This window comes from Orcinus orca, chromosome 8 (genome assembly GCF_937001465.1).
Source record: "Orcinus orca chromosome 8, mOrcOrc1.1, whole genome shotgun sequence".
In the NCBI taxonomy this organism is placed as follows: Eukaryota; Metazoa; Chordata; class Mammalia; order Artiodactyla; family Delphinidae; genus Orcinus; species Orcinus orca.
In genome coordinates, this window is record NC_064566.1 from 42,466,274 (window position 1) to 42,486,696 (window position 20,423).

The 20,423-nt window shown below is 45.3% G+C and overlaps 1 protein-coding gene across 8 annotated transcripts in view; it reads right to left on the reverse strand.

The window, feature by feature from the left end:
- BMAL1 (basic helix-loop-helix ARNT like 1) overlaps nucleotides 1-11,665 on the reverse strand; it is a 104,107-nt gene extending 92,442 nt beyond the window's left edge. For 7 of the 8 annotated variants that reach the window (XM_033404460.2, XM_033404463.2, XM_049713794.1 and 4 more), the window contains exon 1: nucleotides 11,512-11,664. The gene's annotated coding sequence lies outside the window, so the exon portion shown is untranslated. Of the gene's footprint in view, nucleotides 1-11,511 lie in introns of all 8 variants that reach the window. The other variant, XM_049713797.1, reaches the window with a different exon arrangement.
- Between the last annotated feature and the right edge of the window lie 8,758 nt (nucleotides 11,666-20,423).

The window sequence follows — 20,423 nt, forward strand, 5'->3', positions numbered from 1 at the left end:
CTTGTTTTTCTGGTTCATAGCTGTCCATCACTAGCCTGAGAGGTGTGCACAGAGGAGAAGAGATTAACTAGGATGTCTGTGTCTAACTTTTCTATCTATGCCGAGGCTGGCCCCCCATCTCTCAGGGTGCAATATATCATCATCTTTAAAACACGGCCCTACACCAGCAAAATGAGGCTAGTCAGCACCCATTTGGTGGACAGCGCCACATCCCTAAACACACCCTGGAGGCAGGGGAACAACCTCGGTGCCCTCCGGGCTCTCCCTGAAAGGCTAGTACACCTTCACTATTAACACCACGGCTGCTACTCCCTACAACCAGGGAGCAACTTTACGGCTTCCCAAATCCCTACTCTTTCCTTATCTCACTCCAGCATCAAAACCACACTGTAAGGGGCTGGACAGGAATTGTTATACCTGTTCCACAGACAAGGCATCAGCCACAGTTTGAGACATTAAGTTATTTGGCTTAAACTATCTGGTGCGTAAGTAGCAGAAACAGTCTAGAATGCAGGTTATCCGGTTCCCAATTAGGGAACCTTTCTGGAAAATGTGGGTATTTGTTTTTAAACATTTGACTTCCATAATGGTGCTTTGCTTCTCAAGAATTCATTAATCAAGGTGTCTCGGTCACAGTACAGTGCAGATTCACATACTTAAAAGCCACTCACACAAGCAGATGTTCCCCACACTCTAGAATTCTGAAGGGCAACTGAAAACAGCCATGCCGATTAACATAACTGACAATTCCCAGTTCTGGCTCCGCTGAGATGAATCTCTGTCTGGATTCAGCTAGTAGCCTCATATCAGGTCTCTGCTGCGGTTAGTCCCTCTGCTCCAATCCAGCTGGAACATTCATACTGGACTAATGCTTTAGGGAGAATCATTTCACATCACTAAAATCATAATCATAATAAAACAACTTCAGTGGTTTTTACCACTCTCTACCTCACTAGGTAAACTTTGACTTGCCACTTAACGTTGCTGAGTTTCTTCTACAAAACTAAGGAGTGGACTAAATAGAGTCTTGTCCACTTCCAGCTCATGACTCTAAAACCCCCAGCCAAGCCCAAATCCTGCATCTGGAGGACAGTGGGAGACAAAGGATTCCACTGGTCAAGAGTCTCCATGGCTTGGTTTTTACATCTGGATCCACTGCTTCTTAGCTATGTGACCTTAGGCAGGTTACTGGATAACTCTATGCTTCAATTTCCTCATTTCTAAAATGATGCTAATAATTGTACCTACTTCATGGGGTTTTGTAGGCATTAAATCAGGTAATATATGTGAAGTGCTAAGGACATCATAAGAACTCTCTATATATTAGCAATTATTATCGTCTGAAATGAAGAACCCTCCATTCTAGGCAAGGCTGTGTCCCTGAATACAAGCTGGTCATTCCTACCTCTGTGCTTTTAATTATGATGTGTTCCCACCCACTTGCTCCCTGGAAATACCTGTGCTACCCTTTTCTGTGAATCAAAATTCTACACATCCTTAAAAAGTCTGGATTAAATCTGATCACTTCCATGAAGCCTCCTCCCTCACATGGCAACTCACAAAGAACTCTCTAGTCTCTGAATTCCTGTAGCAGTTATAGATCGTCTAGACCACTTTATTGACATTATATGTGGCCTTGGTTTATCCATCTGCAGATAAAACTGCAGGCTCCTTGGCCACAACAACTATTTCTGTTCTTCCTCTGGGTCTCCATCGTGCCTGGTATATTGCCCTTCAGGTATTTGTTGACTGAATAAAGAAATGTATAGTACTACACCCAAAGAAATATGCAGTAGGTTTTCTTTTAGTTGATGTGGCTCAGCTATTGATTTGCTGTACTTTGGAGCCAATTAAAGATAACATAAAGATAAACATCAGCAGGGCAGGGACATCCATGGCCAGCTAAGTCCTGATCATCAATAAAAGATACTGATATCTGGCCAACCTGAAGAATAAGAAAAACACAGGTGACAAAAGGAAACAGTATCCTAAAATCCAAAGTACACTGCAAGACCAAGCACATGAGCCTATATACTGTTAGGGTGGGAAAGCTGAGGTTTTCCCAAGCTGAACTCACTCACTCAGCAACAATTTATTGACTACTCTGTGCAGACACTGTCTTAGTTGCTGGGGATACAGCAGAGAAAAAAAACAGACAAAATTCCTGCCAGTATTCCAGGATCTAAGGAGGAACGCTGGGTATAATGCCACCCTCTAGCTCCCAAGTGAAATCCGCAGAGCAACAACTTCTTGCACCAACTCCTCTTGTTATGCCTTCAAGTAACGGAAAAAGAAAAAAATGAAACATACTATTCACAAGTAATCAAACAGAGGCAGAGCTCAAAGTGCACTGTCACTCCCAATGAGGCTTCCCTCATTCTAGAATCTACTGGGGAAGTTCGCCATGTAGCACTCTGCACCCTAAGACAGCTGAACTCTAAGCCTCTAACACCCTAAGTCCCAGCTGAGCTCTGAGACTAGCATTGCTTAAATATCAAACCTCTCAAATAGCAAATGTGGCTCTTGAGGCCAAAAACAACTCAGAGGTGGGAGAGCAGGAAGGGAGGGGTGGTAGGTAAAGGATCGGGTAGTTTTCACCACTGCAAAACCTGAAGCTCTTCTCCTTTGGAGCAGGAACCTCTTCTAATCTAAAGCCTCAAAAAAAAAAAAAAATTTTTTTTTTTTCCTCCAGCAGGATACTGAAAATAGCTTTGCATTTAACATTTAAAATTGTTTTTGATCCCACACTCCTTCAGCTCTGCTCTCTCCTGCAAACTCGTTCCATTCCCTAAGGGCACTTATAAGTATATTTCAAAAGCAACAAACCAGAGTCACCATTTTTATCCCTAAGAGTTAAAAAGAAAAAATGATTTACATAATTACATGGAAGATAAGTTGAGGAAGAACACAGGAATCTTATCTGGACCAAAAGTTCTAGGACAAAATTTCTTTCAACTCGTCAAGAGAGATAGCAGATTAAAATCAAGGTTCATATCGAAGGCATAACTGTTGGGTACCACACATGGGAACTTCTTGAGTTCCTCATTGTTTGTGTGCCACCTACTTCTTCAAAACGAAAGTGGAGGTAGCTACTGGAGGGCAGGTTTGAACAATGAAATACATGCATGTTTTCCCGTGACATTGAGAAAACAGGATTTTATAGCCAAGAAGGACCTGAGAAATCAAAGTTCAATGAGCGCAACTTACTCAAAGTTACTCAGCAAGTCAGTGGCTGGCAAAGACTGGAGCCCAGGCCTCTCCCAGCTCCCAGCCCACAGTTTTCCCCACTCTCCACACCACTGTCTCATTTATAACACATGAAATGAAATCTTAAAGGCACAAAGGCAAAAATCCCTTTTATAAACCTTTTTGTCAGACTAGAAAAATAGTAGGAGAAGTGACTTAGGTAAATGGGTCCCATTAACGCTAGTAGTAAATGACCTTTAATGCTATATAGATGGGGGTCTAGCTTCAGAAGGCTTAATTAATGCTGATAACACTTTAGTACTAAATAGTATGGTTTCAGCTAGAGTCAGCACTAAATGGCTTTTGTGGGCTTGCCTGGGATCCAAACCACCATTTAGTTCATTTTATTCTATAGAAAAATTTATCCCAAGTTTCCATCAACTGCCTTACAAATGAACTTTTGAAACAAAATCTGTTTTTAAGATGGCTGTGCATATAAAACAGAATTCTGAAGTTTGAAGCTCTGCACTAGACATAATTAAAACAGTAATAGGGCTTCCCTGGTGGCGCAGTGGTTGAGAGTCCGCCTGCCGATGCAGGGGACGCGGGTTCGTGCCCCGGTCCGGGAGGATCCCACAGGCCGCGGAGCGGCTGGGCCCGTGAGCCATGGCCGCTGAGCCTGCGCGTCCGGAGCCTGTGCTCCGCAACGGGAGAGGCCACAACAGCGAGAGGCCCGCGTACCACAAAAAAACAAAACAAAACAAAACAAAAACAGTAATAGTTGGTGATACATGCTAGGAGTATATTTATGAGAAAACCCTTCAAACCCTTAATTTGTTTATGTGCAATATAATGTTTTATTAAAAGCCTTCTCAGCAGGATACGGTAAACTGCTTTTTGTACAATGTATAACCAAGGGCAAATGCTCCAATTTTGAGTGCAAGTATTTACAGGGCTGTTGGCACTGAGCTAAGGGTTACAGGGAGGATAAAACATCTAAACTCAAGGAACTAAAAATCCAGTTACACTGGCCTTTATTTTATTTCAAAAACAATCAAACTACTTCCAATCTCAGGACCTTTGCACTGGTTGTTCCCTCTTCCTAAGATACTTTCCCCCACATCTTCCTGCAGCTGAGCTCAAATGTCACCTCTTCACCCGAGGACCCAGCTAAAGCAACCTCCTTCATCATCACTATGTGGTTTTTACTCTATGTGGTTTTACTCTATGTGGTTGTTCTATGTGGTTGCTTACCTAGCATCTAGCACTACCAGGAGTTAACATGCTTAACTGTTTACAGTCTGTCTCCTTCCCCTGGGACTCTGTTTTGTTCACTGCTGTACCTTCAGTGCCTGGAACACTGCTATGCACACGGCAGGCATCCAATAAACTTCACTGAATGAGTCAATGAGTAGAACTGGAGGGTGGGAAGTGAGGACAAGATAATTATTCATGAGACAATTAAAAAATGAGAGAACTGACCATTCTAATTGGAATCGATATGATCAATATGCTAATTATGAAGTACCAATGCTTCTGAATGAATGGCTGGCAATCAAAAGTAAAAAAAGTGTGAGAGAGAGAGCGCAAAGGGGACAAATGTCATCAGAGGAAGTTTCACAAAGAAGGGAGTTTCAAGGCAGGCTGGGGCCAAGAAGAGAGGCCTCTCAGGTCAAGGGAGAGAGCTGAGGGAAGACAGACAGAAGGAGAGAGTAGGGCATGGGGTGGCCTGGGCAGGGACAAGCAGAACTGAACCCCAGGCACTGGGCTCGGTCTGCAAATGGAGGTAGAGGCAGGAAGCAGGACTGGTGAGCAGGGGGAACAGGGTCAGACTCTGGAGAGTCTGGAAGACTGGATACAGGAGTGTCAACCACAGGCCACTGGCAGCAGGGCTGTTCTTGGAAGGCAAAGTTGGCCACATCATGTGGGAGGAACTGAAGGAAGTAGAAGGTAGAGCAGAAAACTGGTTAAAATATGACCTTGATGGTCTAAGCATGAGGGAGGCAAAAAGAGCCTCTTCCCTCTGCTTAGACATGAGAGAGATATAAGTGAGCAGGAGACATCCCCCCTCTTCGCCCCCCCAAAAAAGACGACTTCCGGAGTATTTCACAGTAGCATTCCATGGCAGATTCGGGTCAACTTCCCAAACATTCTATACTTGGAGCATTCAAGAAGGTGAACAGAGATTTAAAACAATAACTCTGAGGGCAGGGCATGTCTTTCCATGCCTTTCAAATCTGAGTTTAATTACCTTCAGTATAGCCTGTGTTTATTATCTTTCTATTCTTTGAAAAAAAAAAAGTAGTATCTAATTTCACCGTGCAGTATACATTTGAACATTATATAACACATTTTTATGTAACAGGTTCTTGAGATAAAACAATGTTTCCCTTACTATCTAAATGTATTTGAGGAACAACTGGCATTAAAAAATATATTTATATATACGTACACATTAAGACTGTGGACATCTGTCTTTGGGGTAAGAAGCTGGAGAGGAGGAAGAGGTGAGAGACTTTACAAAAGGTCTCCTCCCCGTGACGCTCTCCGCAGATGGCCCGGCGGGGGCAGTGGGTGAGGAGTTCTGTTAGGAGGTTCATCTCACACAAGCTGCCTGGGGAGGGGCTGGCTGAGCCACATGAGGCTTACGTCAGAGCAACGCCGCAGAAAGGCAGGAGGAAGCAAGAGATACAGAAATGTACAACAGGATGTGAGATGCACGCTCACAAGCCCCTGTAACTCACACTTGGGTAATATCCAGACGTGCACCCCTTGTGTCCCACCACAGAGGACTTCAGTCCTGCTTAAAAGGAGGTATACACCATGTCTGTCAGCAATAAGACTGGTCACCAATCACCTCGGGCCTGCCTGGCTCCTGGCCTGGTGCCGGCTGCTTCAGACACGGGATCAAATCCAGTGGTTCCTCCCAGCAGGCATCTACCGCAGTGGTTAGACAGCAGACTCTGGAAGTGTCCGTCCCTCCCCCGTCCCCCTGCACCAATCTGGCTCCACCCCATACCAGCTGGGCAGTTCACAAAACCACCTCACTTGTAAAATAAGGATAATCATGGTACCTACCTCATAGGGCTGTTATGAGGATTAAACAAGTTAATAAACATAAGGTGACTAACATATCTGCTGGCACTTAGAGAATGTTCAATAAATGTTAGCTGCCGTTACCATCATTATTATTATTTCTATTTTGCAAATGAGGTAAATCAGACTCAAAGAAGCTAGCTAATTTGCCCAGGTCACACATTTCAAACAGTAGTTGAAAGCATAAGTACTTGTAAATGTTTTACTCAGCATATGTACAAAATCTAATGGGTAGAGTATTAACCAGAATATTAAATTAGACAGACCATCCATCCCCTTCTTTAACCAGGCTGGATAAACATGAGTTTACCCTATTTAAAAGGACAGCATGTACTAACATAAAAATAATTTCCCATCATGTGCCAGCACTCAACGTTCTCCTGAAGCAAAGATGACTAAAGCTTACCCAATCTCATCTCCCCGACTTTAGGTCTCCAACTCAATCCCTCCTTCCATGCAGACCTAACTACTCATGGCCACGCCCACTCGTGCCCCTGTTGCATCCCTCCTCTCATGCTCCCACCTCTCCACAGGTATATCCCCTTCCCTCCATGTGCTTAGTCCCTGAGTGCCTATCCCACCCCATCTCCTCCTCCTCAAGATCATTAATTGGCATTGGACAAGCATATCCTGAAGGCTCCCTATGCCTGTGATTTGGGGAAACCAAGATGAACTCCCCACAAAGTGCTTGGCCTGGAACCAGCAGGTAAGATATTCCCAGAGACAGCCCAACACGATATGGGATGCAGCAGTACCTACAATAATTAGAGCTAGATCAAGGGCTGGGGACACTGCCGCCCAGTGTGGGGAGGAAGAAAAACAAAATGAAGAAATAGCTCCAGGAGGACCAAGCATTTGAGCTGGGTCTTAAAGAAGAGTAGGATTTGGATGAGAGAAGGCTGAGGCATAGAACGGGCCAAGGGCTGGTCCAGGGAGCAGACAGCTCTTCAGCTTGACTGGACAGTCCTGTGCACACAGCCAGGCGGGCTGCGTGTGGAGACGCAAGAAGGAGCAGCAAGACTGACAGCTAACAACCATGAACGTTTACTATGTTCCATGAAGAGCTTCATGTATTTTTAATTCTTTAACTCATTGAATCCACACTGCAACACTCTGAGGTAAGGACTAAAGTGATTCCAGTCTTACTGATGAGAACACCAAGACAGAGAGAGCAAAGCAACTTGACTACAAGTCATAAACCTAGTAAGAAACAGTTAGGATATAAAATCTAGCTCCAAAGTCTGTGCTTTTAACCACCCAACCAAAGTCCCTCTCAGGACAGCCTGATGGTGAAGGGGTACAGCTGTCATGAGGATGAAATGAGACCATGCTTGCAAGCAGTTTGCAACCTGTAACTCCAAGGCCACGGATGCTGGCAATAGGCTGCCGTGAATGTCTACAAAGGACCTGCTAGCAGCTGAAGCAGGAGAGACACATCAGGACCGGAAAGGGGACCTGAGCCCACTGGGCTAGTGTGAAGAGCAGAGGCCCAAAAACACACCTACTTTTAGGGTGTGCAGGAAGGAAACCAAGAAAGCAATGTGACCTAAAGGCTGAGGGAGGAGGAGATTTCAAAAAGGAGGGAAAGACAGGTGGGTATAAGCTGCAAAAGGGCCAAGAACAACAATTTAGGACTAAGAATGAGGCCCTGCAATTCAAGACTTAAAGTTTTTGGAGATATTTGAGATGAAGTATGAAGAAGGATAGTAGAGAGGGTGCAGGAGCTAAGAGTGGAGCCGATGAGAGAGTGGAGGGGGTGACCGTTCACAGCCCTGGGAGAGGCTGCCAGGCAGGGAGGGGAGCGAGACAGGGGCCCAGGGGCACCAAGTGCAGACACATGAAAGCTGCCCGCTGCACAGTGGCCCACAGCAGGCCTGTTTCTTCCCCTTCCATCCTTTCCTCCTCAATCAAGACAAGAGCTTTTCTAGGGTTGGTAAGGAGACTGAGGGCAAACAGCACGAAGGATATTCCCGTGACAGGACCGACAGGACCCTGGCAGCACTGAGAGGGAGTGTCAGCAGACACTGAGGGAGGGCTTCCTGTGTGCCAGGCGTTTTACCCACATCATCTCCCCTGATCCTCACAGGGACTGTAGGAGGCAGGCTCCTTCATCACACCACAGAGGAGGAGCCTGCAGTCAGAGGAGTCTAGCGCTTGTCCAAGGACACACCACCCAACCCAAGTCCCAGGTCCTGCTACCAGAGACCAGGCTCCTGCCCAAATTGAGGGTCTAAGAAGAGGGAACAGGGGAGAAATTCACTTGCGTTTTCCAAACTGGGAGGAAAAGAGGAGAGATGGGGGAAAGGGACAAGACATTCTGAGCCGGAAGGAAGAGATGCTGAGGGAGCTTAAGTCAGAGCAGGTCTTGTTTAGAGACAGAGGGAGGAGAAAAGCCAGGGTGGGTGTCTCGGGTAAGTCTGGGTATTATGATGAAGTGGCAATGAGAGAAAAGACTGTGGAGAAGGGTGACATACCTGTATTTCTAGGCTCCTAACTAAACCTCGAGGTCTAAAAAGGAAGTAAAAAATTACTTCCCTGCAACTGCTATCACGATGTTAACGAAAATCACTACCTATGACTGTAACATCACATGGGGCAGAAACTGTTTCTTTAATATCTGACTTTCTGCAACCACCATGAGTTGATGGACTCATAAATAGAAGAAAGCCCATAGAAGGAAGGCAACCCTTATACCAAAGAGAGATACAGAATATTTCGTTTTTACATATGCTTATGCATTTTGTTAACAAGTCTTTCTACAGTGCCTGTCCATTGTTATACTAGTATATAAATTGCGTAGAGATCGTTGGTATGGAGCGATAAATCTGAAAGTAGGGCCACTTCCTTTTCCTCTCTGTGGTAGGCGAACCTCTTCTGCAAATAGCAGACAAATTCCTGAGTAGTCATCATTTTATAAATCATTTGAAATGGATTCTTTAAAACACCATCTGTTGATCTGTTTAAGTTTCCCAAGAAAATAGGACTTCAGCTCAGATATTCTGGAGGCTCCAGCAGGTAAATACCAACCTGAATTCAGCTGTATTAAATATTTAGAGATGCACAGAACTTTAGAGCAGCAGGAACCTCTGAGATCACCTAGTTCAACTGCCTTACTTTCCATCTGAGGCAAGTAGAACTCAGAAAGGTTCAGGGACCTGCCCCAAGTAGCACAGCCATGAAAGCCCAAGTCTGGGCTAGAACCAGGAGATTCTCTCAAACAAGTGCTCTTCTACCACACCTGCTCCTTTCTCTTTCCCTCTTTCTAAACTCTAGGGGTTGGAATAAGGTATAAATTTAACCATAGTTTTAACTTACTATTATTATGCACTGGCTACATCTACAATCAAAACCAAAAATGCCCCTACAGATCCAGCTTTAGATAATACAGGCAATTTCAAATCCTGCCCAGGAAATTTTAAAGCCTTCTAAATATGTTCAACAAAGTGTTTTAAAGACTTATTAGTAAAGTGAATTCAGTAACAGAGCATGGAGTGAAAGATTCAATTTTGTGTTAAAAAAATATTTTAGAGTTTCATTGATATGGAAATCAAATTTAACAGCAGTGATTTTTTCTTTTCTTTTTAAAATCTTGCAAGCACGGAGAGCATGAGATTATTCAAAACTGCTCAGGAGCAGCAATGATTATTTTAAGCTCATGATTCAACCAGTACATTAATTAAAAACTCCACCAACCCAATTGACAGATCCTGATATCAATGAGACAAGAAGAATTAAAATAATAGTTGTCATATAAAAATAGATTAAAGGAAGGAACAGCAGCAGATGTCAGGAGGACAAATGACAAGCACTGTGCGAAACTAGATGCAGCTAATGGGCAGCTTTTATGGATTTTTTAAAAAACGAAGATCCTGGAAATACACGTACGGTCAAGAAATGCTTCTTCGAATCTAATTTCTGGAAGCTGAGTGATAAAACTTGGCTAATAATTCCTTGCCGAGGAGTAGCTATGTAAGCAGGGAGAGGAGACAGCACGCGCAAAAGTGCCAAAACAACACTAGGTGACTCGGAAGGGGCCGAGGCAGGGGAGGGAAAAGAGGATGGGAAAGGTGAGGTGAGGGGGGACAGCCTGATACCCCACCGGCCCGCACAAACTTGACAACAAACGCCCATGTCCAGTGCAGCCTTTCCTTCCCCCGCGCCTGCCCTCGGTTCCGCAGCCGGTTCCCACGACCCCTCGGGGTGACTGACTCGAGCCCCACAAGGTCGGCATTAATTTCTATTCTTCCACTTATTCCTCTGAGCAAACAAGAGCTCTCTTGGCTGTCAACGTCCGGCAATCGTGAGCGGGAAGCTTTTTCTTTGACATCTGTCAAACCCCGTGCTAAACCCAGCCTCGCTGCGGTCTCCAGGACTCCAGGGCGGGCGGCGGGCCCACACCTGGGCGCCGGGCGACATCCCCGTGCCGTGGAGCACCTGCTCGCAGACCCAAGGGGGATCCTCCCCGGGCTGCCCAGGACCCAGATGGCGCAGGCCGGACGAAAGTTCGCAGGCTGGGGTCGGCCGCATCTCCGGCGGGGAATACCCGGGTGCAGCGGCAGCACCCGCGACAGGGCCGAAGGGGCAACAGGGGGCTTGGACTCCCCAAGCCCGGCGGAGACGCCCTCCCCGCCCCCACCCAGCCCCGCAGGCTCCCGAAAGGGAAGTGGAGGAGGCGGAGGAAGAGCAGAAGCAGCATCTCTCGCCCAACGCCCCTGGGGTGCAGCCGTCAAGGATGGTCGCTTCGGGGGTCCCCGAACCTTCCAGGGATACATCCTAGGACTCGCCCTCAGCCGGGTCACTGCTCCCAAAGGGTGGAGCTGTCCCTTTAAGAGGCAGCTGGCTGCTCCTACCTCCTCTCCCCGCCACCCCCCGGGTCAGGTAGCGATGCCCGCAGAGGGGAGGTGGGTATTCCCGCGGACTCTTTCCCGGTCCCTTTAAGGGCGCCTGCGGCACCTCTGCCCGCTCTACCCCGCAGCGCCAACCCCCGCGAGTGAGGATGGGGGCGGACGGGCGCGGCGCCTTTAAGGAGCGCAGCCTCCCCGCGGCCCGGGTGGGGGCAGGGAGCGGGCACGGGCCCTTTAAGGCCGGCAGCGGGCACGTCGGTCAGGGCTCCCCGGCGGCCGGGCTGCGCCCCGGGCGGCGGCTGAGGCGCCGCGCCTGCCAGGGTGCTAACGGCCCCGACGGGGTGCCCGCGGCCGCGCCGCTGGCCGCGGCCAGCCCGACACTCACCGTGGCTCGCCGGGAGCGCCCGCACCCGCGCCCCCACTCGGATCCCGCGGCGGCGGCGGCGGTGAGTCCGGCGCGGGTAAACAGGCACCTCCGTCCCTGACCTACTTTCTGCCTTCCCTAAATGTCGCACCACTAACCTACTTTCCGACCAATCCGCTCCCCGCCGGCCCAGGCCCGGCCCCCCGCCCACCAATCGCTGTGCCCAACCCCCCTTCCCCGCCCACCAATGGAGGAGTCGCGGAGCCCGGATACCTGCCTCTTCCCGCCAGCCAATCCTAGCGCCCGAAGGGAGCCGGTCTGGGCGGCCGCCCCCGTCCAATCCGCGCGCGGCTCGGCGGCCTGCGGGCCAGTTGTGTGGCAGCTAGAGAGGCCGCTGACCAATGGCGAGGCGGCGGGGGCCGGTTTACCTGCTACTTTCCCGCCACCAATCGCTTGGCGCACAGAAGCGCACGCCCCAAGGAGAGGACCAATCCGCGCGCTTTCCCTGGATTTCCTCGCCCCTGTCCTCTCTCCCCTCAGGTCTCCCGCTAGCCTTCGCCACTGCGGGTGCAGACGCCGCACTCCTTGCAGTCGCCTGCGATGTCCCTCTTCTCTAGGTCCCTGACTTGCTTCTGGCTCAGGGCTCTCACTCCCCCTCGCCCTTTTTCACTCGGGACATCCTGACGAAAGCAACATTCCCTCACTCCCCTTCCTCCAACTCCATCTAGGAGACCAATTTTAGGAACACAGAGTGCCAGACCCTTCCCAAAACATCTTGGTTTGCCAAAGTCCAAACGAGAGAAAAAATACTTAGTATTTCCAGAAGTGTTTTCCATCCAAGTGTTCTTACGTTCTTTTCTTTCGTCCTGACCTCCAAGCATCCCACTGGAGCTGTCATTCTTGTTCAAAAGCGGAAACTCAAGCCTGGAGCGATTCCATTCAGTGACCGCACCTATTGTGTGGCAGACAACTTGCCGGTGGCTCTAGTCTTTACCGTAGAAAAGCTGTCCAGTGAGTGAGACGGAAGGAAACAAATAGTTACAGAAAATAAACATTTCATAACAAGATACAACTTTAGTACTGAGAGGACGGAGAATCTGTCTTATTTTTGCTTCTCAAGCATTTAACAGAGGGCCTTTAGCTCAAAGAACTCCCAACCGTTTTAGATGTTAAACTCCTTGAATACAGGGACCTTGTCTTTTTTGTTATACTCGCCCCTCCCCTTTAGTACCTAAGGGGGGGGGGGGGAAGGAATGGAAGTGTGGGGAGGGTACATGTTTGTTGACTGGATATATGAACAAACAGATCTAAATCACTCAGTCCTGTGACCCAGACTAGCCCCTATGACTCTAGAATTCCAGCCTTGCTCCTTGAACATAGATGCTGCATTTAAAACACTGTAAAACTGTAGCCCCATCCCCAGCTCACTGCCAAGCACATAGTGGTTGCCCAGTATGTGCTTGGGGCCTGAATGTTGACGGTTTTCAAGGTTAACCAACTTCATTGGTAGCTTACTACTTTTCCTAAGTTTACATGCAGGTAGAATCTGACTGCTGTTTACTCTTTCTCTGCCCTGATTTCATGAGGAGACCACACTATGTAAGTGGGATTTTAACAATGTACTTGACGAGATGTTGTGGACAAGATGAAGAAATATAAGCCTGGATTCTAATATAGCTAATTGGACGAATAACTGTTAAGTAACCATCACCTAAAGATGCTGATTAATGAATCCTTGCTGACCTGAAGGAAGGGTGGAGGTAATAGATATTTGTGCAGCATCTACTGCATGCTAAGTGCTTTCCCTGCATCTTCCCCCTTAATCCACACAATCCCATTTTACAGATGAGGAAACTGAAATTCAAAGTTTAACCAGCTGACTCAAAGCCACAAGTCAAACCAGGTTCCTTCGACTTCAAAACCTTCAGACCACACCAGTTACCATCAGGATGGCAGAAGGCTCTCTCCATGGCCCAGACTTCGGGACTTTTATTACAGTGCTCTGAATGAAAACCCAGAGGATCTGGACCGAATTTCCAGATAATACAAAGCCAGGAGGGAAAGAGACACCATTATGTAACATAAGCCAAATGCAATGTTGGAGCAATGGGCTGACTCTAACAGGGAGTCCTGCCCTGGACAATCAACTGCTGAAAGGCAGCTGGGGGCAGAGGTATCTTAGCAGATGCATGTAAGAGTAAGACTAAAGGGTCTTAGGTGACTCACTCTGAGTCCTCAGTGAAGTGTGGCTGCCAAAATAATGCTGATTTAGGCTGCATCGATAGAAGTCTAACATGTAAAGCATGGTGGGGTTACAATGCTGCCCAGTGTTTGTCATTATGCACGTGGAATACTGTCTCCAATCAAGGCTTGGCAAAGAAAAACTATGCACAGAAAAGGGACCAGGACGTAACAAGGCTGGGAACTATGTCTTACTAGGAAATATTAAAGGAAGCAGAGGGTTTCGCCCCAGGGGTACAAGGTAACTGTCTTCATAAATTTGAAGAGCTGTCAAATAGAAAAGAAATTAGACTTATTTTTCAGGGCCCCACAGGGTGGAAGGGGGACCCCTGTGGGTAGAAATTCTAGAATGACTCAATATGAAGAATCTTCTAAAAAACAGAGCTTCTTCTGCCTTGATAAGTTGAGTTTTTTGTCACAGAACTTGTCCAAATAAGAACTGGATGACCACATGGTGGGAATGGGGTTGGAATAGTTATCTTTCAGGACGCTTCCCCCCGAGATGATGTAGTTCTACTTTCCATACCTTGGTTTTCCTCTTTTAAAGTTTATCACTCTGCCGTTTCCTACCCTCAGTGGCCAAGCTACTATTTGTTCTCACATGCACCTGCTCTTCCATATGTAATTATGTTTTCCCTTGTTTCTCTTTGTTGGAGATCCCAAACACCTCCATCTTTCTCAGGTACCTGCTTCCCTTTTATTTGTACCTTCTAGAATACCAAATTTCCAATTCTCTGGCCACCAATAAGGTTGAAGTATTGTCCTCTGTCTAAAATTCACTGGGCATGAATAGAATCCCTTGGATAAAAGGAAGGGAAAAGAGAACCTTTTTTTTTAAAATTTATTTATCCTTGGCAGCATTGGGTCTTTGTTGCTGCACACGGGCTTTCTCTAGTTGCGGTGAGCAGGGGCTACTCTTCATTGCGGTGCACAGGCTTCTCATTGCGATGGCTTCTCTTTTTGCGGAGCACGGGCTCTAGACGCACAGGCTTCAGTAGTTGCGGCACATGGGCTCGGTAGCTGTGTCCTGCGGGCTCTAAAGCGCAGGCTCAGTAGTGGCGCACGGGCTTAGTTGCTCCGCGATATGTGGGATCTTCCTGGACCAGGGATCGAACCAGTGTCCCCTTCATTGGCAGGTGGATTCTTAACCACTGTGCCACCAGGTAAGTCCCGAAAAGAGAACCTTATTGGGTACCTACTGTGTGCCAGGTGATTTAAATGTATTATTTAATGTAATCCTCACATCACATTAACCCCAGCAATTGATACGCTAGCTCTCTACACTTGCTAAGTGGACGACATTTATCAAGTAACTTAACCTCTTTTGCATCACAGTTTCCTCATCTGTAATATAGGGACAATCTAGTATCTACCTCACAGGATTGTTGTGAGAGTTAAGTGAGATAATAGAAAGCCCTCAGCAAAATGCCTGGCACACAGTAAAAATTCAATATATATTAGGTTAACAGTTCAATGAAATAGACATATTACTGCGCCCATTTTACAGATAAAGTTAGTGAAGATAAAGTAGTATAATCCAGACTCTGATTCAATGATCAGACCCACTAGAATTAACTGAAGAGTTTTAAAACATACAGACTCTCAAGCCCCAATCTAGAAGATTCTGATTCACTATATTTGGGATCTGAGATGCAGTCAAATTTGGGAATGGCTGGTCTAATGGAATAAGCACAGGCTCTGAAGTCAAACAGACCCGAGGTCAAATTCCAGGACTGTTGGATTGAATGGAGAAGCCAGTGACAGGACCAGGAAGTTATGTAGTCATGCTCTCTTTGGAAGGAGGTTGAGAAGTCCTGAGGTGGACATGTTAAAGTTCTTGTGGAAAGCCAAGTACGAATGTGTTGCTATAAATAGTAGTAATAATAACAACAATATTTACTGCAGGTTGACAGTGAGTCAAGCACTGTTCTAAGAGCTTTATATGCATTACCTCGTTCAATTTTCACAAATTCCTCTAAGGCAGGTACTTCTATTATTCCCATTTTACAGGTTGGGAAACTGAAGATCTCAAGCTGTTTAGACAGTCTGACCTCAGAGCTCACACTCTTAACTACTTCAGTAATTTGCCTCTTCCTTTGGACAGTTCCTCTGGAAAACAAATAAGCCTCATATTTTAGAGACATAGGTTCAGGAGTCATCAATTCAAAGATGGTGAGCATTATTATTTTTAAAAATTTTCCAATTGATTAGGGTTTCATGTAGAGAAAAGGAGAATATCCAGGACTATGCCTTAGAGATGGGGATGTCATCTCAAACTTAGGGAATGCAAGAAACAGAAGCCTCCTCAAGTAACTTAAGCCCAAAGGGGGAGATTTCTTGGGAGGAGACAATGGTGACACAGAACCTTAGAGTAGGAAGCACAGCAAATCCTCACAGAGGACTAGAACTGGGGCACCATTAGGCATTAAACAGTTCTCATCTCCTCCTCTCTCTGGGGTTGTGTGGCCTCTGGACTGGTCTTTTCTCTGTCTATCTGCCTGATGATTCTCTTTTTCTGTAGCTCTTTACCCTCCACCCCATTTGTACATGGTCCTCCGTGGATGCTTTCAACCCCTGAGAGAAAGAGAAAGAAACAGGAGAAGCTGTCAAAGTGGGAGGTGTGGACTGAGCAGAAGTCCCCAGATGTGTGCCTACGGAGGTGAAAGAGAATCAGAACAGGAGGAAATACAAGAGAAATAAGAGCAAAGGCAGGAGGAGTGAAAAAGTGAAAAGCTGGGTTTGAAAAACTTTGGAAGAAAGTCTCAACAGACAGGTGTGGAAGCAAGATGAGGGAAGCTTACACTTGAGCAAAAGGTTTTGGTTAGAGCAACAAAGACATCTGAGTGTAAGAAAGCTGTTTCACTAAAACTGCTCCTAGAGCCAGAAGCTCGACGTAGGATATTAGGAAAATCAGGGATGGAAACCAGTGAAGACATGACGCCAGGGAGTAACAGATCACCTTTTGAAGACGCTGGTTATTTAAGGGGAAATTAGAAAAAGAATCATAGCTATCTCTTAGCAGCCAACCCAACTGAAAGCGGTTTGTGTTGATATGTGTGTGTCTGCTTTGATTTTTTTTAACCAAGGTGGACATATCTGGGTGTACAAAAATGGGAACTGTAAAAGGTCAGGCGTTGATGGGTTAACCAGTGTTTCTTTCAGCTACTTTTTATAAAAAGAACTCCTTTGGCTCTTTTCTGAATGGGACGGTCCTAGCAGCTCAGAACGAGAGAGCAGTAATACCTTATTTGGAATGTGCCCTAGACCGTGTAATTGGGCTTTAGATTAGATCTTGTTTGCAGACATGGCCAAGATTTCAGAGATCTTGGTGTTCAGATGTCAAAGGGGCTTTTCCATTTGACTGAGGGGTGTTTGCTAGAGGGAGCCAAAGCGCCCGTGACCACACTGCTTCTCGACAGAAGCCCTGAAGAACAAATAGACACTGTCTTCAGAAAACTGGCATAGGTTTTGCCCTGCTTTGCTAGAATGAGCAGCACTAAAATTCATGCTCCAAATTAGAAAGAGAAAAAAGAAACTTTCTAGTTAGTAAAGCAAAGTGAAATGTTAAGTCAAGCCATTTAAGAAGTACATTAACTTAAAAAAAATTACAATATGCTTTTGAAAAATAAAAGAGGGCATGGATTGGGGGTAATCTGACCTAACACATTATCAAAGCACACTACAGAAGTGTGGCAATTAATCTGGTATTGGTTTAGAAACAAACCAATAGGTGAATGAAAAGGCATAGCATCCAGAAACAGACACAAAGGACATGAAAACTGAGTATAATATAAAGGTGAATTTTAAATTATTGGGAAAAAATATGGGTTTTTCAATAAATGCTATTAAAACAACTAGCTAGTCATATGGAAACACATAAAGCTTGCTCTCTACCCTAATCTTTACTTTAAAATATAACCCACCATTATTTAGGATTTACATGTAAAGAGTGCAATCTATAAAAACATTAGAAGAAAATGTGAGTAAAATGTTTATAAACTTGAAAGGCCTTTCTAAGCCTGACACAAAATCCAGAGACCACAAAGATAAAGGTGGATTATACAAATACATGCACACAGCTACACACACCCCCACACATCATGAAGAAAAGAAAGGGCCAACCAGCAAACAGGCCCAGAGCACACTATTAAGAATGTACCATATATATTCCAGTTAAAAGGTCAAAAGTTGGGGTAGTGAGATGTAAGTAGTACTACTGGGGGCATTATTTAAACCTGTCACTTGTAATAGAAAAACTACTCTTTTTAAAGCATTATTCCTTGTAAAGCTGTCTTATTTTACTGGGCTTCCCTCTCTTCGTTTCTTGAAAATAAAAGTCAGTAATCTCTTAGAATGTCTATATGTGTATAAATGAGTCACTTTGATGTATGGCAGAGATGGGCACAGCATTGTAAATCAACTAGACTTCAATTTTAAAATGTGGCAGTAATAATAATAATAATAATCTCCAAGCACTATCCCAAGCAACAAATCCTGTCTGGGTTCTCTGCAGTAACTCTGGGTCCTTTACTTCTCTCACATAAAAGCTACTGATTCAAAATCCACCTAAGGAAAACTTTCATTTTGCACACAGATGTCTGTGCATTAAAAGAATGATTGCTACTCAAATCTCTCCTTTCTTTGCAATTAAAAACAAAAACAAAGAAAGAAACAAGAACAAAGAAAAAAGAACATCTGTTGCTTTTCTCCCCCAGATTATAAAACCAACGAAAAATTGACAAAAAGTTTACAAACATGAAGAAGAAAATAAAAAATAATCTATAATCTCATTAAATATATATAACCCCTGTTAAAATACTGATGTATTTTCTTTGTCGAATTTTCTTAGTAACTATATTATATTGTGACCTAATTTTTATCACACCGAAATTTTCTTTTGTATCCTACTTCTTATTTATAAATTTATTTATTTTTGGCTGCGTTGGGTCTTCGTTGCTGCGCATGGGCTTTCCCTAGTTGTGCTGAGCGGGGGCTACTCTTAGTTGCGGTGCGTGGGCTTCTCATCTTGCAGTGGCTTCTCTTGTTGCGGAGCATGGGCGCTAGGTGCAAGGGCTTCAGTAGTCATGCTGCGTGGGCTCAGTAGTTGTGGCTTGCGGGCTCTAGCGCACAGGCTCAGTAGTTGTGGCGCACGGGCTTAGTTGCTCCGCGGCATGTGGGATCTTCCCAGACCAGGGCTCGAATCCGTGTCCCCTGCATTGGCAGGCGGATTCTTAACCACTGCGCCACCAGGGAAGGCCGAGAAGTAAGAAGTCTGATTCACCTTTGAGAAAATAAGTTGTTTTATCAACTGGATATGGTATTATGCCATCCTTTAACATGTTAAATATAATGTTAGACCAGAACTAGACAGAAAAAGTCGAAGAAAATAATACCAATAATGCCACATGAAAAGTAAGACCCCCATCATATGCAGAGTGGATAAAATTTAGTAAATAATATGTGTACATATGGACAAAGTTGTAAATGTTCACAGAGATATGTCAGTAATTTTATTGAGACGGTTATGGGATAAACTTTCTGCAAAGCTGTTTATAATAATAAAAATAATTTTAAAAGGAAACTAGGAGAGCCAAGTGTCCCAGAACACTTTGTGTGTTCTCTGGCATCACTTCATGTTATTCTGGTTTTCTCTCCTTAGTTAAAGTCACCAGTTATTCACCTTCAAATCGCATAGCCCTTGCGACGGCTTGCTGTGGCTGGGCTGGAATCCCTGGAAAATCCCAAGGTGATCTGCTCTTTGGCCTTGGAGCCCCTTTTTGTCTCAATAAACTGAGAAATACCAAGAGTTGCATCGTGAATTTCCAATTCCAAGATGAATTCAAAATAACTTAAACAGTGTACTAGTGGTCCTTAGTGTTATTTTTACTTTCAAATATTCTCCAGCTTAAAGCCCTGCTTCTGGGGAAGACACTCTGCTGCCCAGGAACATTCGGAGCTAAGAGACCACCACAGTGTAACACCACAACCCCATATACCACACCACGTCACCGCCTTAACCAAGGATCCCAGTCTGGACCCAGATGAGCAAAGTATATTTATTTTCTCGGTAACTTCCTGCTTCCTGGGGACAGCAGGTTTTAGAAAATGAAGGTGACTAGATTACTAGGTGTTCTCATGTAATCCCTACCTCTTTTACTTCTCCACGCTCTCCTCCTATCACAGGGTACCATACGGGCATCTTGGAAGGCTGGCCCTGACTCCTGCTTCATTACAGTGTTTCCAAGCAGGTGAAGCTAAAATCGTTGGCAACCTCCCTTTTAAAATCACATTTCCTCCCCGACCCCTGCGTAATCCTAGGAGTTAAGGATATATCTGATAAAAAAACAATTTCACTGTACCAGAAAAAAGGAATACATTAAGACTTTCAGTCTATGTAATACTTCAGACTAGGTTTTAAGCATCCAGCTGTCTTCAACTGCAAGGCATCTCATATTTTCATATTCCACACATGGGGCTATTGAGCAATGATGAATGAATGAAGTACAATGCAACTATTTTTAGTATGGTAATTGTAATTAAAAGGCAGTGGAATGATAATCTTGCCCAAGCACGTCTGAGATCTTTCCACTTTCTCAAAACAATACTTTCTATATCTGGCTGCAGAGACTTGTTGCTTGTTTCCCTTCTGGTGAAGAACAGGTAACACTTGACATTCTTTCTAAACCAAGTGA